Below are 22,419 nucleotides of genomic sequence, written 5' to 3'. Positions count from 1 at the left end.
AAAGGAGGAAAGAAAATAGATGCTTTAGCAACCCCCCTATCAATACATAAGGTGTGGAAATGTGTCCGTGACGTCTGGAAAGGCTCTGAAGTGGTCACTTGATCACCCAGAGTGCTTGATTGTACAGGCTCTGAACTTTGCACAGCTCACCACTAACTGAACCCCCATGTGGCCCCTCCATCTGCACACTGGGGATTGTCTTATGACCTGCCTCACCAGGTTGCTGTGAGAGTGAATGGAGGAGGCTTGGCCAGTGACTTGCAATTACATGTACATGGATGCTGAGTTAGCCATTTATTTATGACCGCCATAACCTCGCAGTATTTTGGGGGCAGTAACAAGACAGACACTATATTTTTCACTCATTTGAGAATGAATTCTTTTCCTTTCTGAAATCCCAGTTGAGTTGCTGTGGGGGCCTTATGTCACAAGGGTGAGTAGCCCACTCAGGGGTGCGGTGGGTACAGAGCCACCTGAAGTCCCAGGGCAGCATGGGTTGGAAGAAGGATGAGCCTGCTGTGTTAGGGAGTCCTGGTAGGAAGCAAGGCTTGCTTCAGGGATGCTTCTTGCAGGTAAATAAGTGCTTGCTGGCTGCTTGAGGACTGCCTATTGCCTCCTGTGCCCACAGAAAGTCTGGTGCCTGGAAACGTCCCACATGAGGCTTTGAGCTTTCTGCTGGTCAGGCGGTGGAAGGAGCACTGCACCAGGAGTCCTAGAATTGGCTTCTAGCTCTAGTTCTTCTATGGCCCAACCAGGGGGACTCTGCAAGTTGCACCTGTAAGTGGCGAGATGACCTCTTCCAGCTGATTCCTCCTGAGTCTTCTCCATTATAGTGAGAATTGGGGAACATAATACCCCCAAACTCCCTCCCCCCAGAGAAGTGCTGGAACACTTACAAATAAAAGGTCCCTGTGGCCCCTGAGGGTGTGTATGTTTGCGTGAGGGGCTTTTATGACTCCATAGACCACTTGCTGACTTCCGTCCTTCTCCCCTTTCCCCTCCTAGGCGTCGCAGTGGCCATCAGGGGTCCCTACAGAATCACTTCTCCACAGTGGTGGGGTCGCAGAGCCACAGGGTTTCTGACCTTCCCTGTCAATAAAGGTTCTCTACGGATGATGTTATAAACTGACCAGGGCCGCAAAGTCACCGACTACAGGATTAATTCTCCTAAGTCCAATTTACAAAGTTTTGGTAAGTCAGCCGGCCCATGGAGGGGAGGGCAGCCCAGGGAGGGCAAGGGAAACAGAGGGAGGGGTCTGGGGAACTCTGTCCAGAAAGGGGGAAGGACCACGAACTTGTGGAAAGACACCCGACCACCCCTCCCCTGGGGTTCCGGCCGCGCCGCAGTGTCCCGGACCCTTCCCTCAACTTCTCCAGACCTCAGTGCCAGTCACCTGCAGGGGACCCCCGGTCTCCGGGCGTGCCCCCTGCAGAGAGGGGACAGGCTCCCTCCAGGGCGCCCCGCTCCGACGGGGCAGAGGGACGCACTGCAGAGGGACGGCTGGGGAAGCGGGTGGGCGAGGCCAAGCGCGACCCCCGCTCGCCGGCTGCAGCGCAGGCTCGCGGCCCACGGGCTCCCACCCGGCGGCGGGGCGCTGGGGCTTGGCCGAGGATCAGCCCGCCCGCCGCCGCCGCCGCCGCCGCTCCCCGCCCCCCGGGTCCCTGGAGGCTCCGCGGCTGCCGGAGCGGGAGGTGGAGCCGAGCCCGCGGCGGCCGCGCAGGAGGGAAAGTTCGGCGGCGTTGGGAGCAGCGGGGGCCGGCCGTGCTGCCCGGAGGGCGCCTCGGGGTGAGTCGGGTCCCCTCCCGGGGCCGCCGGGTGTGGTGAGCCGCGCGGGGGCGTCGGTGCGGCTTGCGGGTCCGCACAGCCCCGCGCCGCTTCCTCGCGCTGCCCAGCCCGCGACCCCGGGGCGGCTCGTGCCGCCGGGGAGACGGTGCCGCGCCCGGCTTCCCGCCGTCCGCCGGCCGCGGGGGGCTGCGGGCGCCGCCGGGGGAGGGGGCTCGGCGCGGCGGCGGCGGCGGCTGGGGCTGGGGCGGCTCGGCCCGGCGGAGGGCGCGGCGCCTTCAGGTGGACGCGCGAGGGCGCGGAGCTGGCCGCCGGGGAGGGTCTGCGGCCGCTGCGCACTTCGGCCACTTTGGCTTCGCCACCCCTTCTCGTGGCCTTTGCCTGTTTAATTGCTCTCTCGAACACCTACTGAAAAAGTAGCCTCACACGTGCCCGCGTGACTACTTTGCTGGTATTGGTGTATTATTTTTGCCGTGATGGAGAGGGTGGAGGGGGCGTGCCGAGGGTGGCCGGTGGGCAGCGTGCTCGCCTGCCTTGGAGCGGGGCCGCGGGGAGTGTGTCCGAGGGTCGGCGCGATCCGGAGCAAGTGTTTTGTGCTGTCAGTGGAGAGAAGCCTTTCGAGGGCATGGTCTGGGGGTGAGGGCTCTGAAGGGCCGGGAGGAGGAGGAAAGCGGTACAAAGAGAAGGCGAAGTTGTTTCCGCGACACTTCCTGCACCTGCACTACGTCGGTGATTTTGAAGTTATCTTTCCATCGATGTGCAAAGAAAGAGCGGTGGGAGCGGAAGAGATTTTCACAGCACTGTACATGCTGAAACAATGAGGCTTGGGAAACACGAATAAACGCGAGGGTGGTTATTTCGCAAACTCTACTCTTACTCTGATTTCAGTCTTGGAGTAGTTTTTACTTAAATGTCGTTAGATAGGTCTAGACAATAAAGATAATTAACTGCTCTCTCACATCTTTTTACTAGAAATTTAAATTTAATTCTCCCAGATTTCTTGGATTTTGTTAACACTGTTCATACAAGGTAGTCATAATTATTGTAGTATTACTTGCACCGTGAGCATTAATAAGCCCTGGGTGGTGCTGTCATGTTGCTAATTGGAAGGAGAAAAGTCTTTCAAACTTGGAAATAGAAGCATATAGGGGGGGAAAAAAAGCCTTAGTCATAAATAGTGCCTTGAACAAGTGTAATAGTGCTTAATAGGATAGGGGATCCTGTATCTTGTTCCCAAAGAATGTCAGTTCCTGGAAAGCAAGAGATGGCCCCTACCCAATAAATATTTAATAATTCCTCTGCATCGAATTACCATACTATACGTTCTCTAAATTATACAGAATCGAAATGCTTTAATTCTGTTCATCTTTGTGTTCCAAATCTCATATGTCTGCTTGCAAGCTGTATTAATGGGGTTCAAAGGAAAATCTCAAACTTTGGGATTCACCAAGTTACAGCAAAGGGAACATTTGCTTTGCCATCCCAGGTACCTGGGCTCCAAGCAGCCTCTCCCGTTTATCAAATGTATAACCTTGGGCAAGTCACTTACCCTTTCCCAGCTGTAGTTTCCTATTTCGTAAAATGCCAATAATATTCCTCACCTTATGGAGGTATTAGGCGGAATGAAATAGCATTTAGAAACTTATCCCGGCGTTTGGAGCACACTAAATACTTCGTAAATGTTGTCTCTTGCCTTTGTCTTCCTTTATTTTCAAGAATCCCCAACACTGGTATGTTTCAACATTTTTTTTTAAATTTAAAAATCCTGTGCAATCTTATTTTCCATTCGTGCATTCACTCAACCTCCTTTTGTTGAAGAGCATCAGATGCTGTCCTGCATATATATTGAAAGCGAGGAGCTGACCCTTCGAGGCTGGGGTGGGCAATACTTCAGGTTTTCAGGTTTTTCCTGTGGGTAAGAACCCATCACAAGGGCATATGATGGTGAATTGTACTTCCCAGTCCTCATATCGTTCTAGCTCTGTCCTTAACATGATTACATTGAAGAGAAATAAAAGGAAGCTGTGTGAGGGCACTCATCTCTCCTGTGTACCCTGTTTTCATGCCCAGCTCTGTGCCTAGCAGCGTGTACGGGCTTCAGGAGATGCAGAATGTAGTGAAGTTATATATATATATATATATATATATATTGTCCTGATGAAAGGACCTTGGGATTCTAAATGATGGCCCTACTATATATTAGGGCTAATAGAGGTTATTAAAGAAACAAAGCTTAGGTAGACTTTATTACCTATTGATTTTGCCCTGGTGATAAAGCAGTCTTAGAAAACGTATAAAGCCAAGTTGGAGCAGCAGCTCCACCACTAGGGGCCTCCTCTGCATAGTGTATCACCCCGGGCTGGCATTTATTGCCATTATTCTGTCCTTTAAGGTAGCAAAGGAATTAAACTTCCTCGGTTCTTGACATGGAATACTTTATTACAAAAGGGCAACCCTGTGTGAAAAGCATTACCAAAGGCCTAAAAATAAGTGAAAGCCATCTTAAATGATGGATTTGGTACCATTTTAGAATCGCTTTAGAGGTTTAAAGGAGATTTAAGGATGGGCTTTTTACTTTGCACATCCTTATATTCAAATATATGATTTTTAAAAAACTTTCTAATGAAGTAAATATATGATTTTGTTAGTGTAGCTTCAAGTTTTTAGGTATGTCTTTGGAGAAGCTTATTTTTTTATCTTTTAATGTGTTTAAAATTGCTCTATTTCCTAAATAGATACTTGTAGTCCTAACAATAATAAAAGGTGTTTCTCAAGGAATGTTATCCTGCTAGTAGAAGCTTCTGGTGTCCCTTTCTTCCTTTCTTTCTCTCTTTCTTTCTTCTTAAAAGAGGGCCACGTTAAATTCCAGCTTTAAGAAATATGTTTTATTGCATTCCAAGATGCGTCATTGAAAGGCACTTTTCTTCTGTGAGTTTTTGAAAAGATTTCTTATTTCAAAATTCTAATTTGAATGAAGTTAGTCATTGAGACTGTTGAACAATTCAAAGGTGTGTTGGTGTTTTTGTCAGATGTAATTTGCTATTTGGTAGAAAAAAATACTGAAAATATATGTAAGCACACATTATTACTGAAAATATTGCCATATTGTTTGCAAATGAATAAGAGAATATTCCAGATTTTCTGTGAAATTTAATTATAGTGGTAAACTAAACACCATCAATCTTTAAAGTAAAATTAACAATAGTTAGAAAGGAGTTTGGAGCATTGCATTATAGGCCCAAACTCTTATCAAGGAGTTTCTTCTCTTAGCAGAACACTCTAAGTTAAAAAAATTATTGGACATCCTGGGGCGCCTGGGTGGCACAGCGGTTAAGTGTCTGCCTTCGGCTCAGGGCGTGATCTCAGCATTCTGGGATCGAGCCCCACATCAGGCTCCTCCGCTATGAGCCTGCTTCTTCCTCTCCCACTCCCCCTGCTTGTGTTCCCTCTCTCGCTGGCTGTCTCTATCTCTGTCGAATAAATAAATAAAATCTTTAAAAAAAATTATTGGACATCCAATTCTGATTTTTACATGGTGGAATTTTAAAACAAGGCAATCTGTTTTTCACTGTTTCTCTTCCAAGGTCTAAATCTGGACTCTTTAGGGAACTGCGTAAGAGGAATAACTTTTGTGTAAAGGTCATAGATAATTTTTATTATCACTTTTCTTTGATTAAGTGAAAGATGTTTGGATTATTTTTAGGATTACGAGCATATCACAAAGTTACACAGATCCTGTCTGCATAAACTGATGCTTCTCCGGAACTGGAAGAGTATTGTTTTCACCCTCACACATCCAGCTTGTGAGGGTGTGGCGTCCCCCTGTCTGTCCTTCCCAGGCTGATACTGGGTCTAAACCACAATGATAGGTATAGAGCTATATCCAGGATGAGGGGTTTTAGTTTGGGCAAGAACCCCTGAGCTGACCGAGATTATAGATGTTTGAGGTGGCAGGAAATGAACGTCTTTATACCTGGGAGTCATTTTTAGGAGTCTTTTCTGGGGAGGTGCCTCCTGGAGGGACAGAAATGGTAACTGTTTGCTAGAGTTTGCAGTGCAGTGTTTGGAACCTATCACTTACTGAAACATTACCTTGCCACACACGTAATTTTTGTTGTTGTTTTTAGACAATGCAAAATACAACATTTGGTTATCCTGGGGTCAAATACGATATTTTGTTTCATTATCGCACACAGGGACATTTGAGTTGATGTAGGAAGAGGGAAGTAGGAGGCGGGAGGAGGTGGGTGGGAACTATTTCTACCCAACATTAGGGCTTGCCTTATTTTCATGTTCCCGCCTGGTACATGGCTGTGCAGCTTAGTAATACGTGTTGTTCACTGGTGACTTCGGGGCATACTCCTCTACTCTGTTATGCAATTACTGAAATGATGACTTGGGTCCTGGGTACTCTCAAAAGTGACTTTCTCCTTCTGTCTTCCATTTGTTAGAGATTTGCTAAAGTGGACCACCCCATGCCAGGGTATATGGCACGGTAAACAGAGAATGGACTGGACTTCAGCCCCGCTCACCTCCTGCTGGGCACAACTGTGTGTGATGCTCTTGTCTGGAAAGTGGTTCGAACAGTGCCTGGCACATAGTAAATATCACTGTTGGTGGTTATTGTTATTATTTTCATATTGCTGATGGTATTGCTTTCAGGGTAGATCATTTTAGTACCACAGTCTGGAGCAGATGATTTAGGCGAATTTAGTGCTTGTAATAACATTTGCGAAGGTAAGTGATTCATTTCAGGTTTCTTGTCGCACTTCCGTTATAGTTCTCCTCAGGTGATAAAAATGGCTAACACTTAGGGGCACTTACCCACACAGCAGCTGCTCTGCTAAGTGTGGGCCGTGAGTCATTCATTGAATCAGCACAACCACCTTAGGAAGCATGCACTATTAGTATTTGCAGTTTACAGGTGAGAGAACTAAGGTTTAGAGGTGTATTACTACCCCAGGTCAGTTTGTGAGTTCTGTGCCTGGGCCTTGGGTTCATACCTGCCATGTCTGGCTGTACGACTTAAGCTCATAACCTCTGTGCCATCTTTGAGGACGCGGAGAAAGGGGAGCCCTCTTGCACTGCTGGTGGGAATGCAAACTGGTGCAGCCACTCCAGAAAACAGTGTGGAGTTCCTTAAAAAGTTAAAAATAGAACTACCCTAAGATCCAGCAATCACACTACCAGATATTTACCCAAATACAAAAATACTAATTCAAAGGGATATATGCCCCCCAGTGTTTATAGCAGCATTATCCACAATAGCCAAATTATGGAAATAGCCCGTGTCCACTGATTGATGAATGGATAAAGAAGATGTAGTGTGTGTGTGTGTGTGTGTGTGTGTGTGTGTGTGTGTGCTTGTGAGAGAGATAATGGAATATCACCCAACTATAAAAAAGAAGGAAATCTTGCCATTCAAGAATATTTACCATGACGTGAATGGAGCTAGAGAGTATTATGCTAAGTGAAATAAGTCAGTCAGAGAAAGACAAATACCATACCATGGAATTTAAGAAACAAAACAAATGAACAAAGGGGAAAAAAGAGAGGTAAACCAGGAAACAGACTCTTAACTCTAGAGAACGGACTGCTGGTAACCAAACGGGAGGTGGGTGGGGGGATGGACACGAAAGGTGACGGGGAGTAAGGAGGGCACTTGTTGCGATGAGCACCAGGTATTGTATGGAAGTGCTGACTCACTGCATTGTCCGCCTGAAACTAATATTACACCGTATGTTAACTGGAATTTAAATAAAAACTTAAAAAACCCCTCTGTGCCATCTTTTCCGGCATGAGTACTCACTGCCTTGGCAGTCCAGAAAACACGTGAGCGTTCCGAGGGTTAACAAAATGTGAAAACTTTGATTTTCCTTAGATTATTGTATTTATATCCATTTCTGGATATAATGGAGCAAGATGACAAATGAATTTTTATCAGGAAGTCTGCTTCAGCATTTTTTTTATTTATAGATTTTTGTGTGTAGTTTTTTCTAGTAGCTCAAAATACAATACAATGTGGTACGACTCATTTCTGTACAACATTTAACTTCCTATCAAGGCACTTTGCAGGCGTGTTATAAGCAGAATATATGAATAAAATCAAGTGTGTGGGTTGCAGAATATTAAGGCGTGAAGGCTGGAATCAGCCATTCATGCATCCATTCAGCACATCCTCCTTATTCGCCCCTTAGATGAAGGTGCTCTGCAGGACACCACAAAGGTGGCGAGTTGTGGAAGACAGCTTGGAAGGCAGTGGAGAGGAAAGTGTTTGAGCCTTGGGGGCCAGGCAGTCCTGGGGTTTGAATCCCAACTCCACCACCGACTGACTGCGGCTCCTGCTCCCACGATTGAACATCTCTGAGGGCTTAGTTTCTTTGTGTGCATAGTGGGGGTAATAATACCTTATAGGCTGTTGCAAGAATTAAAGGAGCTGTAAAGAGAAGGAGCCAAGCCACCAGAGGTAGTAGGCACTGGTACGGATAGCGGTGCTCTTCCCCTGCTTCCTTCTTTTCTTTTTTTAAAGATTTATTTATTTGAGAGAGAGAGAGAGAGAAAGGGTGCATGAGTGAGCCTCTGAGCAGGGGGAAGGGGCAGTGGGAGAGGGGAAGCAGACTCCCCGCTGAGCAGGGAGCCCATTGCAGAGCTTGATCCCAGGATCCTGGGATCATGACCTGAGCTGAGATCGAGTCGGACGCTTAACCGACTAAGCCACCCAGGCACCTCATTCTCCTTCTTTCTTATCTCTTTTTGTTGTTTCCCTTTCCTCTCCTCCTGTTCCCACCCCCTTAGAGGGGGCATGGTAGAGATAAAAATACCTAAAAAGAAAAAAAAAAAAAGAAAAAGTATCTAAATTTAAGGTAGACTGTGATGAATTCATTTAAAATGTGACTTTCTGGTTCTCCCTCTTGGGGCCTGGGACAGACCTGCTGTTGGGCGATGCGTGAGCGGCTGCCAGTGTAGGGTTCCTATCACATTGGGTTGCTACACGGGTGGCCAGAAGAGGATGAATTCCAGGAGGCAAAGGCAGCTTGGAGCCCAATAGCTGCCTATGCTGTAGAGTAAGGGGTCCAAGAGATGAGCATGAGACTCTTTTGGGGAGTAGCTGAGAACTCAGGTCTCATGAAAATTAGAATAAGCCAGAGGTGAAACTGGAGGTGGGTTGAGTTGAAAGGGTTTGGGATCTAGGTGAGAGCAAGGCACGAACACGAGCAGCTTGTCCTTGAGAGGCGCGAGGTTGAGTCACGAGGCTCAGAAGTGTGGCTCTAGGCTGGCTGGGCTCTGCTGCAGAGCCAGGAGGAGGTCTGCAGCCCTTCTCTGTCCCAAGTTGGTGCATTGCCTATTACATGCTTCTAGCTCCTTGGTCTCCTGCTGCAGGGTTTTTCCAAAAGCAGTGCATCCTCTTTTAGCAAGAAGCTAAGTCAAAATTATTAGTTGTTGCCAGTTCAGCTCTTGATCTTCAAGAGGTAGCTGAAATCGCAGGAAAATAAGCTTATTTTTTTTTTTTTGGTTCCAGTTGGAGCTGTGGTTATATACACCCAGATCTTTTTCACAGGAAGGCAGGGAGCCAGGTGCTCAGGGCCCAGTATAGAGTCCTGCTGGCATTTCTCTAGAGTGGGCTGTGTTTTTAAGATCAGGGAATGTTTTTAGAGAGATGTTCCTCGTGGTTTTATGATAATGAGCCGCCTTGTTTGGTGTCCAGGGTAGATGCTGTGTGTGGTAGGGAGGGAATGCGGGTTTTACAAAATCATTACAGTTCGGGACTGTCTACCTCAGCCAGGGGCAGGAGGCCTCGACTCATTATTTATTATGCGTTGGCACAGAGGCATAAACCAGCCCTTCTGTGAATAAGCAAACAGAACCTGCCCAGGTGCAAGAGAAGCTTGATTCAGGGTTTTTTAAAAAAATGCAGAACATTTAAAAACAGTATCGAATTGAGAACAGTCTGCTTAAAGCAAGTTACTGCAATTTTCAGAAGCCCATTTTATAGAATGAGTAGAGTGTATTGAAATGAACAAGCAAACTTAACAACAACAACAACAACAGAAGGATAGCTTAGTGGGAAGAAGAATAGACCTTGAAATGAAATGCAAGTTAGTTCATATGGTTCTTGGGAAGGTGAGGAGAGTGAGGGTATGTGCAGAGCACTCTAAGTCAGAAAGTGCAGGAACCAGTGAGCTGAATGAGGGAGCAGCCCCTGAGAATGGGGTTGGCGGTTGGAGTCCATTCACCCAGCTTTGCAGCTCCGCTCTTTCTTCACTGTGTGATCTTGCCCAAGTTCCTGAGTTCCTTACATCCCAGTTTTCTCATCTATAAAACGAGGTAATAGTTCTTATTGTATTGGACGGTCTGCTGATTGATTTACGTAACTATGTAAACCACTTAGCACATGGTAAATACTGCATACCGGCTGTTATTACTACAAAGGCCCCCAGAAAGGAAGCATGGAAGAGAAAAGAAGGATCAAGGAGCATTTGGGAGACTAGGAGGAACAGTCTGTATCTGCCCTGGAACTTGATTTTTCTAATTCTACTCTTGGCTAGTTTTAATGTCTTAAGTTCTCGATGATTATAATCATAGATGTCTTGAACACCCACCATGTGTATGTCACTATGAGAAGATGCTTGGGTATGGACACCAAGCCCAGAAAACCACCTCTGGTATGCTTATGTAACTTCTAGTTTTATTTTTTATTTTTTATTTTTTAAATATTTTATTTATTTGAGAAAAGAGCGAGCAAGAGAGAGAGCACATGAGCAGGGGCAGAGGAAGAGGGAGAAGCAGGCTCCCCTGCTGAGCAAGGAGCCCCACGCGGGACTTGATCCTGGGCTTGATCCCAGGACCCTGGGATTATGACCTGAGCAGAAGGCAGACGCTTAACCGACTGAGCCAACCAGGTGCAGCGTAACTTCCAGTTTTAGACTGAGAGGGGCAAGGCAGTGGCTGGGACTTACTGTTAAATAATGAATTCCTGCTGTCCCTTGGCTACTTTAATTAGCTGTCCAAACGAGAGTAGCTGTCCTTTTCTTATTTCCCATCTATTCTATACATAAATGGATAGGAAATAAGTATTTCTTCTTGGGCCACCATAGATATAAGTAATTCAAAATACTTTTGGATATCTTTTTTGCACAGAAATAAGATTTATTTAAATACCTCTGTGGTTACATAATGAGGAACCAAGGGAGGAGACTTGTGTTCTGGGGGAAATTCCTTGGGTGTACCTACGACCTGTGAGCTCTGGCTTCCACCTAAAGCATGTTCTTTGGTGGGAGGTTTCTTTTGTTTTTTCACTAAACTCATGGCCCATAGATTTCTGGGCCTGAACAATAGGAGTGAGGTCAATTTGAAGGGTGTGTGTATGTGTGTATCTCTCCTCCAGATGAAGGTGTTGACAAGTTGCTACAGAAGGAGACTACATTGGTAGAGAAAGGGTTCCAGAGCTGACTCACTCTGTGGCCGTGAACACGTTCTTAATCCCTAAAGCAGGAATTTAATCATTGAGACTCAGGGGCCATTTGAATGCAAAGCAATGAAATTTATGACTGTGAATGGATTCATTAATCCAAATAGTTATCGAAGCCAAAATCTGAGCATCTTGGGTCTTGAGTAGTCTCAAAAAAGGTTTTTCTTTGAAGAGAGTATATTGTTCAGTTAAGTAATTAAAAATCTTGAGGATGTTTTCTATGTGTATCCTTGGGAATACAGGAAAATTTATCCAGCTTCACTGGAATTATCTTTTTGTCTTCCTCTGAGAATGAGTCTGGACTAATACCTGGGTCATTATTAGTGTGGATAACAGAGACCATGACAGTACTTCTTTAGACCCTTTATACAGGGCAGGTGTCTTCATGTTCATTATCTGGGGGAAATGAGGTAGGAGTTGTAGGAATTAGAAGCTTTTTGGATTCTCTCCCACTCAAGACAGTGACCTCAGGAACTGACTGAAGATATGATTTGCTCACTGACTAGCTGGACTATGCTTTCTCTTCCATCTTTTCAAGATGGTGAATTTTACTGATGGCCAAAGGGTGACCAGTGAGTATTTATACTTTCTACCAGCATGGGGAAGGTGGGAGGTGCTTGTTGGTCCTTTATAGAAACTTCTGGTTGCTGGAAGGCATGGGGAGGTGTTTGACCTGTGGCGATGGTCCAGCTTAGGGTGGAGATGCATGGGAGGCACCTGCTTCTTTCCTTTCCCTGGTCTCCATAAGTGACTAGTTATTCTTGGGGCAAATGTCATGCCAGTGGGAAATGGATAGGTAATACTGCTGCTCCTAATCACTTAGGAACGAAGGTCAGAGAATGAATGGAGAAGCTTCAAATAAAGCTGGGCATGTTTATTTATTTTATCTAGATGAACTGGAAACCTTTCAAATGGCAGTATCGCATATTTGAAAGGGACAGGTGGGCCCTGGAGGATTTGTACACTTCATTTAATAGTCTGGTTCATGACTTGCTGGAGTTAGAAGTCATGGGGTTGACAAAAATACATCAACAGGAACAATGTCATCTCTAACACGATTTGGTCTAACATCAGTATTTTGCAGAAATAATAGCATGTTAGAGAGCAGATTATTTCCATGTTTGCAGATGGACAGGAAGATGTCCAGAGAGGCAACGTGACTTATCTAGGTTGACCCAGCTACTTAGTACAATTCCATTGTTAGGAATGGAACTCAGGTACATTGTTCCCGTCATGCATCGTCATTAGGCACCAAGGCTAGCTGGTTGGTAATTTTAGGTGCCCTTACAATGATGCCACCTAAATACTGCGCTTTCCCCGGGTTATTTAGAATCTGGTTATGGCAGTCCTACTGTGTGCTCAGCACTGTGCTCCGGGCTAGAGATGCATCAATGAAAAGACAGGGGTTTCTGACCTCAAGGAACTCACAGTAGAGTGAAATACAAAGAAGGGACTGTATCGTCAAGGTACGGCTTAATGACACACAGAACATCTTCCCTGGGGATAGTAAGCTCTCAGGGCCCACTGTGAGCCCAAGGGGATTGGTTTTTATTTCCTGCTGACTTGACAACATCAGAAATGGAAATCATGGCAATAAGCTTCATGAATCCAATTGACTCTAAATGCTCTCAGCTTCATCTATAAGTATCCAGCTAGTGGATTAAAATGTGAAATCTTTTGTTCTCTGCACTTCAAATCCATGCTCTCTCTGGAAACACTTGGTAAGAATAGTTCTGGAGGAGTTTGGGGACACAAATAAAAAATGGGATTGTTTGTGCCAAAGTGAGTTAAGATGTGGCTATGGGTATCATTGCAGCCAAGTCAGGGGTTGAAAAATGGTTTTTCAATTAAAGTGAGGCCCATTTCATCCCGGGGTTGCAGAAATGGCAGAAGGTTAGGAAGAAATCCACTCTGTGCTAAACACTATTTAAAGCACTTTATTTGTGGAATTTTTAAAAACCCATGCAGTAATATCTGAGGAACTGAGATTTATATTGGCTGGGTCAGATGACTGTGACAGGCATAGTCAGCATTTGAAGGTAGATCTGTTTGCCTTGAAAGCTCCTACTCACAGGACTGTCACCGTACCTCCCTAGGTAGCTGGCACTACATGGTGGTGGGCACTGTCATTGCTTCTGTGTCCTCTCTGGATGAGTCTGTAGACTCTTGGAGCACAGGGATGGGACTTGACACGGTTTCCAGTATACTCCAAGGAGTATGTAGCACGGTGTGTAGGCGCAGTGGGTTCTCCGTGACTATGCCTGCAATGAACACATGCAGCAATTTAAAAGTCAACAGGGTGGTAAGCAAGTGGGTTCATGAATGGGCAAGTTGCCTTCTAGGATCTTTGTATTTGCATGCAAAGCTGGCCTTGGGGAAACTGACAGATAACCCACCCTTAGACATCTCTATGATTTGAAGTTCATAAGTATGCCTGCTTTCAACTATATTCCTAAGTACTGTTTGCTTACTTCATGTTTTCTTAAAAGCTACCTATGAACAAATTATGTATTCATAATCTTGGGGCAGGCTGAGTGGATTTAATAGAGTCAGGAAGGCTTCCAACACATTAAGTGTTCTTGAACATAATAAAAAGGAGGATTAATTATCTAACTGAAAAGATTATAACAGAGATGTTGGACATCTTGACTCAGTGGGATTTTTGACAGCGGCAAAGAGTGGTTAGGAAAAGACAGCTTTGAGAAACAGCGAAGATGAGTTTTTTGAATTAAGTTATTTTATTAAATCTATGGTGTGGGTATACCTATAAGCAAGAGGACAGGACTAAATAATGCATAGAGTGTCTGGGGCTGGAGTGGTAATTTGCAAGTACATGGCTGGCGTTCACAGTTGGAGCCTGTGAGATTTTACTTTTAATGATGATACCTTTCCTGGAGCCATCTGTCTCTCTCTTTAATAAGCAATATTCCTTATCAGGTCTGATTTGTGTACATTGATTACACCATTATACTTGTTAAATATTAAAGCGTTTTTCCCCTTGTGTGAAGTCTAATTAGGCACAGTGTTCAGCGCAAGCCTGACGTTATCTTTCAGAATCAGCCTGGCCATCACCTACGATGCACCTTGGATTCCTGATCATTTGTCTTTCCCCTTCTATCAGAGTCCAGTGCACCAAGTACAGTGCCTGGAAGTTTGAGGAGGGTTCAGCACTGCTGAGCTGTTAAGAAGGGTCATACTACACGGCACTGGAGGAGATAATGCTAAGTGAAATAAGTCAAGCAGAGAAAGACAATTATCATATGATTTCTCTCATCTATGGAACATAAGAACTAGGAAGATCGGTAGGGGAAGAAAGGGATAAAGAAAGGGGGGGTAATCAGAAGGGGGAATGAAGCATGAGAGACTATGGACTCTGAGAAACAAATTGAGGGCCTCAGAGGGGAGGGGGTTAGGGGAATGGGATAGACCGGTGATGGGTAGTAAGGAGGGCACGTACTGCATGGTGCACTGGGTGTTATACGCAACTAATGAATCATCGAACTTTACATCGGAAACCGGGGATGTACTGTATGGTGACTAACATAATATAATAAAAAAAAACTAAAAAAAAAAGAAGGGTCATACTACAAAGATTATGAAACCTTTTAAAAATGAGTGGAGAAATTTATTATCTGTAATTTGCATGTTACATAAATCAGGCTTCTGAACAGATATATCTGATAAAATTAATTTTACTAAATTAAAGAGTCTTAAAATAGCTCTAAAGGATAAAAATACAAGTTATAATGATGTTTGGGAGAAAAGAAAGCCAGTCAGTAAGTAGTTGCATCTTCTACATACTACTGATAAAAAGAAGAGTTTCTGATATCAGGCCACTATCACCTGAAGGGCCATGTGGTGATCCATTACGATCTTTTTCAACGTATTTCTTCTGTACAGTCTATCTCAAAAAAATTTTTTTGCATCATTGATTTAATAGCAAGCATTTAATTAGTACAGGGCCCAAAATAAGATTATTAATCACTCTGATATCTTTGATAAGCTGTCTCACATCATTTTGAGACAACCACTGTCACGGATGTTGTCTTTTTTTTTTTTTTTTGAGGTCTTCATAGTACTTTCTTATTTATTGTTTAAATTTCTAAACAAATCTTCAGTCTCCCATGAGCGTGCACAAGCACACAGGCCCGCACGCACTCACATGTGTGATCTGGGGCTGCTGGGTATGAACCAGTTAGGAATGGGCCCAGTTTAGTGCTTGTTATTCTCAGGGAGAAAAGCTTTCAAGCCGTAAGTTTCACGTGATGTATGCTATCAGGCTAATAGGTTTCTCCCTCTCAGTAGTCCCAGCAGCTCATGTTGGGGTTTTTGAAAGTGCCTTTATCCCTTTACCATTGCAGATAGCAGCGGCACTGCATTCCATTTATGCATTGTGGAAAGCAGTCTGAATATCTCCTTGATGTGAGAATGTATTTTGAGTTGTTTTTGAATATAGTCAAATCAAAATGACATTTGGCTCTGGATTAAACTACGGATATAAAGATCAAAGAATGGAAGGAACTTAAAGATTTTCTGGTCTGAATTTTCTGCTCTCCGAATGGGGAAGCTGCAGCTCAGAGAGGCGAAGTGGTTCAGCCAAGTTCACATGGGTATTAGTGGCGGGAACTGGAGCTCTGTTGTTCAATGGCACTTTCTCTTCAGGACGGTCGGAGACCCTTGGCAGAGGAAGATGTCTGGACCGTTTCCCATTTCCCAGGCCCTTCACAGGTATAGGGTGCCCTTGTCCTGGGTAGGTTAGAAAAGAGTTGAAGGAAAGATTGCTGCTTTACAACCAGCTGAAGACAGAGAGGCTATAATCTGAATTTCTCTGGCGTTACGGAAGAATTTACATTTTATGTTTACTAATTGGCATATTGCTAGAAACTGAGAACTCAGAGCCAGTGCCTGCCTTTGAGAATCTCAGCATTCAGTAGGCAGGATGGGAGACAGTTGTCCGGGGATAGCCAGGGGAAGGTCAGCTGCCACTGGGCCCGACTGGGGCTCAGCTGGTGAGTCAGGTCCTCTCTTTTAAAGGCCCAGAACCTTGTGTTTTCAGCCTGCAATGGCTATTATCAGGCCTTGAGTAAGTCATCTAACCCCATGCCCCAAGGTTGAGGCAGACCCAGCAGGCACGAGTGTTAATTTACCTTGACAAATAATTATGGTGATGGTTGACGACAAGCATGGGGGGTAAGCACGTGGGGTTAAGCACGTGAAGCCTAGCACATTTGGGTTAGACTAGCTGCCACATACTAGCCGTGGAACTTAAGCAGGTTACTTTACCACTGTGAGCCTCACTTGTTCTGTCTATAACACGGAGTAATAGCAAACATTTGTATTGTACTCACTGCATGACAGCTGCTCTCTCTGTGCTTTAGGAATGTTCTCTTATTTAATCCTCACAACAATGCCATGAGGTGCAGCTACCATTACTCCCACTTTACAGATGAGGAGACTGAGGCCCAAGAAGTTCAATGTATTGCTCAAGGTTACACAGCTCTTAAGGGTCAGAGCTTGGTGTCTGTTGCTATTTAGCACTCTCTTGTGCTGCCTCTCACTAGGATAAAGATTTTTGTGAGGATCAAGTGGGATAAGCATACAGGAAATAATCAGCTGTCATCGTGAGTCATAATAAGGCTAACATGGCCTTGATAACAACAATAAAATCTGCATGATCAGAACCTTCTTTTCCCATAGACAAGCTCCAGAGAAGCCAGAGCATAATCAGAAAGTTGCTTTGGCTGTGACAGAGGTAATGCAGAGAGAATTCAGAAGACTTTATAAAATGTTGCTGCCCTCAGTGTTGGTATCACCAGCGTGCGTCTGCCAGTGGGGTCAGCTCACTTGAATTTCTGGCCAGGACTGTGTCTCAGCTCCGAGGGCTTGCAGACTTCTTCTGCCACATGTAGCTCTAAGGTGCCAGTGAGCAACTCTGTAATGTTGTCCTGTCCCTGCATCCAGATAGAACTAACCACGACAGAAGTCGCTAAGAACAGCACTCCGATTCTTCGAGGAAATCTTTCAGCCACTTGTGGAAGTCATTTTTTGACCAGCTTCCTCCATTTTGTGTTGAGTTTACAGCCTGATTCTCAGAGTGCAGTCTTATCTGCAAATTACTTTGCTGTGGAGTTTAGACACTATTTTGTTTCTGTTCTTTTACATTCATAGGCTTTGAATAAATATATGTGTATGTAACGTGTGTGCACATTTTAACTTATAATAATAAAGTGAATAACTACTTAGATAAGCATCTAGAACGTTCTCTTTGAAGCCCCTGGCATGTGCTTACTGGGCTTATTTCCTTCCTTTATCCTGCCCCCACACCCACCCAGGGGTAACTGCTCTTCCAAATATTGTATTGTTTCCTTGCTTTTCTTTACAGTTTTACCACAAGTGTGTGTCCCCACGTAATGCATTGTTGATGTCATAGGCAGTTGAGTTGGAAAGTTTGAGTAATGCCTCAAGATATACCAGATAGAAGTTGCTAAAATGAGTTGTGAGAAAGAGCAAAATCGGCATTTTCAAAGGAAATATCGGAACATCAGGTTCACAGCTCTTGAAAATCTTCTTCATTCTGAGGGTGTAAAAAGCATCGACAAAAGATTTGAAAGGGGATTGATTTGGAGAAGCCGCTGCTGTGAGTCTGCATCAGCCCCTTTTCCTGGAAGAAGGATGAGCTGGGGGAGCTGTCCCTCAGTCCCAGCCTGGAGAGAGGTCGGCCGGGGAGCTGGGAGCGCCGCGGACTGGCGCTGACTCCGGTGAGATGTTTTGGTGTTGTGGCTGAGCGGGGAGCAGCTGCGATAGGGCTACCCCCACTGCCAAGTTTGTTGGAGTGATTGTGCATGCTTCCCAGGGACCAGATGTGGCCCACGCAGGGATGGAGAGCCAGCCTGGAACCGTTCGGCCTCTGCCCATTTGGCACAGTCAGCAGAGAGATTATAAAGTGAATTTCAGTGGTTTGGGTGGAGGTGGCAAATGAAGGACTTGAATGCATCACTCCTATCACAAGGATTTTGTGGGGAGCACCTGGAGAACCCACAAAACTACCCATAAGAGACAGGGACTTGGGTTTAAGTAGCTGCTGGTTCAGAGAATGTGAAACCCTCTGTACTAGGGAGGAGTTACATTTGCCTGCATATAAATGAAAGAACAATGGTAACACAAAATAGAAGTTTCTCTCGCACATAGCATAAGTCAGGGAAGAGGCAATTCATGCATGGGATGGTAGCTCCACACAGTTATCAGGAGCAAACCTCCTATTTCACTGCTCCCATGGCCCTGAATGTGGTCCTCATGCTCATGGTCAGGGGGAGCTGCTAAAGCTCCAGCCATCACATCAAGTTCCAGGCAGCTGGAGGAAAGGAAGGGCAGAGGAAAGGTCTGCCCCATCTCTTTTAAGGATTCTTTCAGAGTATACCACCCATCATTTTCACTTATAACTCTTTAACCAGAGTTCGGTCACAGGGTCACGCTTAGTTCTGAGTGAAGCCAGGAAATCCAAGCTTGTCGTGGGGTAGCAATGGGCCAAGCTTAAAGCTGGGCTTCTTTATGTAAAGAGGAAGGGGCTAATGGATATTGGGAGCCAGCCAGCAACCTCTGTCACTTTATTTTAATGGCAGTAGCAGTTAAGTAACAGCAGCTAGCAACCAGGGCAGGAAGTGGGTAGGAAAGATAGAGGCCGGCAGCCTGCCTCTACAGATCCTGGCTGGGGTTATCGGTGGAGCAAGAAGTCTTTCTTTCCTTTTTTTTTTTTTTTTTGCCTTACTTAAAGGGTCCATTAATATATTAACCTTTACATTTCATTTTCTGGATCACAATTGTGTTTTGTGACTTAAAGTAAATTTAGGACTTTGTTACCTGTAAGCAGCAAAGAATTATGGGGCCTGCTAGAATTTCTCTTGAGTAGCAAAGGGAAAATATACCCCCAAATATTATATGTATTTCAACTTTATAAGGTCCTTGTTATACGTAACCACTATCACCTAATACCCAGATCATGTTTAAATTTTTCTTATTTTGTAACTATCTGTGGTGATGGGTGTTAATCGGACTTATTGCGGTGATCATTTTGCAATATATACAAATATAGAATCAATTACGTTGTACGCCCAAAACTAATATAATGTTATATGTCAATTATACTGAAAAAAAAAGTGCATACTCTAACCTAGTAAGTCTGCTTATAAGGGTTTATTCTTAGGAGAGCATCAGACTCGTGTCTAAAGATAAAGGTAAAGTAGGAGAGGTGTGGGGGGGATGGGTGAAATAGGTGGTGGGGATTATCGAGGGCCCTCGTGGTGAGCACCGGGTGTTGGATGAAGTGCTGACTCACTATATCGTGCGCCTGAAGCTAATACTACACGACATGTTCATTAACTGGAATTTAAATAAAAACAAAAAAAAAAGGATATAGGTAAATCATGTTCCTTGAAGCCTTATCTATGGAAGAAAAATTCGAAATATCAATCGATCGGAAATGGTTAAAACATTATGGTACCTCCAGATAAAGGAATTATTATTAGCCATTAAAAAGGATGATATAGATGATTAGTGATGTGAAAATATGACTAAAATATATTGATGAGTGGGAAACCGGGGGTGTACAGTATGGTGACTAACATAATAGAATAAAAAAACATTAAAATAAAAAAAATATACTGGTGAGTGAAAAAAAAGGATTTTCCTTATCTCAGAAAGTATCTGTTTGTTTGAATCTTGATGGCAAAAGCTGAGCACGTGTGTTAGGTGTACGTCGGGTGCGCGGAAGAGCATACATAGGTCAGCACGTGGTGTTCGTCTGTCAGCGGAAGGGCCTAAACCTCTCCGCGCACACAGCCCCTCGCGCATTGGCTCTGTTACCCTTAGACGAAAAGTCTACTTTGGAATTTTGGAGGGGGTTAGTGATCATGCATATCGATATCGAGCATCACGTGTCATACAGCTGCTGACTCCCAAATCAGAGAGCTCGAGACGGTGGAGTCTGACGTGGCGGTTATCCTGGCCAGGGAACTGCTTTATTCTTAGTAATGGGAAGTACAGGTCTTTGAAGTGAGAAATAATAGCATCTATTTTACGCTTAAATAGAATTTCACATTGACCGTTGGCAGAACGTGAGCTTTGGTGGGATCTTGTAACGGTAACGTGCCGGAAGGAGGACGTTTCGTGTTGAGAAGAATGCTTTATGAAATTGTGTATTTAGAATATATGGATAGGATTATTTTAATTTAAATCAGATATACTGGACACCTTCCTTAGAAAGCACTGCCCTGTAAAACAAAAGAAACAGAAAACAATCGGTTTGATAGGCTCGTCCTGCCCGTTCTCCCCAATTCTGTCCAGATGTTCTTCTTTTTGTCAAATTCTGTGATTAATCCTCAGAAATCCTTTTGCTGCTATTCCATTCCCCAATATGTCAGTATGAAGGGGTGGTTAAGAAGTAGAATCGTTTGAAAATACAGGTACTTCACTGTTTAGTTATTTCTATTATATCCTCTTAATACTTCCAAAATGAATTTGAGATGTCAACATGGTCTACTTTTAGGAAGAGCAAGCTAAGAACACCAACAAATCCAGTATGGTCAAAGTCATGTCACCAAACTTTTCTTCATAGGACGCAGTAATGCGGGCTTATACAGACAGCGATCCATATGGTGAGGCAGTGTATTTCACAGGGACAATTTATAAAGATCCACATACGTATCTTTTTTGCAACTTGATCTATTGCCAAAAGTAAAGTGTCTGTGAATACTTCTTGCTTTTGGTATTTATTGTAAATTCTTGAACCTTGACATTATTTTTGTTGTTTATTCTTTTAACACATGCTCATTGAGCCTTTGCTACGTGCCCTGCACTGTGCTGACACTGGGGGAAAGCCACATAAAGACACAGCTGCCTTTTCCCCTAGTTTCAGGGTCAGGGAAATTTAATATCTAAGTGAAAGGTCAACTACTGCGAGTCAGAATTTGTTTTCATGTTCTGGTTTTCAGGAGATGGTACTTGGGCACAGCAGCTAATTCCTGTACGTGTGTTATGGCAGCTGGAGAATAGGGTTAACCACAGAGGACAATTATTGGATACACTGGTGTATCCTGGAGAAACACTCCTAAAAACTCGCTACTTTTTTTTATTTCAGGAAATTAGAAATAGTGTTTTTGAGTGCAGATTTTTCTTGTTAGCTCATGTCCATCAAAGACAGTAGGAAGAATACAATTAGCCATGATATTAGCTTATTTGAAAACATGCCATTTTAGTACACTAATTTCTAGAAGAGGGAGATCTAAGTAAAGCTAAGTTGATCCAGATTGCAATGTTAGCTTACATTACCTGATTCTCTTAGCTTGGAAGGTTTAGAATGGCTTGTAAGAAAGGGTTTGGCAAATGACTCTTTTTAAAAGAAACAATCTTATTTCTGTGTGCCATCAATGCCTTATGGAGATCCAAACTCTAATGTATACAGATCTGAAATGCTGCATGTCCTGACAACTTGGTTATTATTTGATTCAACATTTTAATTTATTTTCTTAACTATTCACCATGGCAACAATTTAAAAGAGATTCTTAATATAAAATTACAGAGGATGCTGACAAGTAAATATCTGTTGTGTGTTGATTAAGAATTAAAGCCGAGGCAAGAGTTTTCTTAAAAATTGTGGTGAAATATACATAACAAAAAAATTTATCATCCTAACCATTTTTAAGCTTATTTTTATTACAAGTCATTATGCAGCACTGTGTTCTAGCTAGCCTGATGGAATGTTTTATGGAAAGGTGGCATCACATACTCCCTGGTCTTTCAGTTGTAAAATGGTGTGTCACAAACCCCCTTCTTGAGAGAGCGGAGGCCTTCCACTTCACCACACCGAGTCCCCGGGGGGACCCTTGGCAAGGTTAGTTCCCCGATGTTTCCATGGGTTCTCCTGCTCCCAAGGCAATCCGTTCACAGTCCCCCCAAGCTCCAGAATGTGTCCTGGTGGCATAAAGAATGCAGGAGGCCGGGTTCTGGTCTGAGTGTGGTGCACGGGGCCTGGTCAGCTGGCTTGGGAACTCAGGTTCCCAGTTAGGAGGGAAGTTCTGGCCAGTAGCAGTTAGGGTATAGTTTGCAGGATGATTAGAATGATGGAACACAAGAATTCCCTCAATGTTGTTGACAAATACCAGCAATTTAAAG

The 22,419-nt window shown here is 44.2% G+C and overlaps 1 protein-coding gene across 1 annotated transcript in view; it reads left to right on the top strand.

Moving 5' to 3' along the window:
• The first annotated feature begins 1,660 nt into the window (after positions 1-1,660).
• The window catches only part of CSGALNACT1 (chondroitin sulfate N-acetylgalactosaminyltransferase 1), a 326,446-nt gene continuing 305,687 nt past the window's right edge, over positions 1,661-22,419 (top strand). Inside the window, exon 1 of the mRNA XM_045779172.2 lies at positions 1,661-1,786. The gene's annotated coding sequence lies outside the window, so the exon portion shown is untranslated. The remainder of the gene's footprint in view (positions 1,787-22,419) is intronic.

This window comes from Ursus americanus, chromosome 27, assembly GCF_024610735.1.
Source record: "Ursus americanus isolate L20-20 chromosome 27, mUrsAme1.1.p, whole genome shotgun sequence".
NCBI classification, from domain to species: domain Eukaryota; kingdom Metazoa; phylum Chordata; class Mammalia; order Carnivora; family Ursidae; genus Ursus; species Ursus americanus.
Note: the sequence above shows the minus strand (reverse complement) of the source record. Positions and strands in the feature narration are given on the sequence as shown.